Genomic DNA, 922 nt, shown 5'->3' on the forward strand with positions numbered 1-922 from the left:
TGGATGTGGGCATTAAGGGGTCTCGGCGGCCCACTGGGAAAAGCTTGTCTCTGGATTACTTCAATCAAATGTCATCGTTGATTTATTGGCCAGATTATAAATCCTACACTGGACGGTTCAGCGGTTCTAAGAGGGACACAGCACACAGAGCCCGAGTGGACTTTTACGGGACGTTGCTTCTGAACCCCTGTGCTGTGTAAACACTGAATCCTGTCACAGGTCAGTCCGTATTTTACAGCGAGAGTCGGGTTTGGACGAGCCAGCCAGGACCGTCATTAAGCTGAGCACTGTTACTCAGCTCTTCAGGCCTCCACCCACCCAGACCTCCACCCACCCAGACCTCCACCTGTGCTTGCGGTGAAACAGTACGCTCAGTGAGCATCTAAAACTAACTGGCAGCTAGCGGTAAAGAGTTATACAGCCAGCCCAAAGCTGGACCCAAATCTGCTTCTGGCAGCGCCGGACCTCTGACTCCTGCGTGCCCTCAGTACGACGTGAGCCTCTACCGCCCGTGGGACTTCATTTGGCTGGTGAGACTTGCCCAGACCTCCCTGCCTGGTGTTAATTGTTCTGACTTTCCCCCGTTATGACTCGGACTGGCTCCAGGCCTGTCTCAGCTGGCCCAAATTCCAGCCACTCCATGAGTTTAATAAACTTTATGTCATCCGGTTAATAAAACCGCACCATGCTCCACGGTGCCTTGTTTTTCCTCAATAAGTCAAGAGACTTTTTATCCTGCCCAAGTCTTTATGGGCGATTTCAGAGCTGGACCTCTGAGATCTGATTCCATGAATCTGGCCCCTCTGTTCCACCTTCATCAAATTTGATTTCTCTTCTTATCACATCATTCTTTCCCTGTTAAGTGCTCTGGGCCCCACAGCCATGCCTGCTCTGCGCACTGCTAGCCTGCCTGTTTTGACTG

Source organism: Electrophorus electricus, chromosome 1 (assembly GCF_041902795.1).
Source record: "Electrophorus electricus isolate QZ-2024a chromosome 1, ASM4190279v1, whole genome shotgun sequence".
Classification (NCBI taxonomy): domain Eukaryota; kingdom Metazoa; phylum Chordata; class Actinopteri; order Gymnotiformes; family Gymnotidae; genus Electrophorus; species Electrophorus electricus.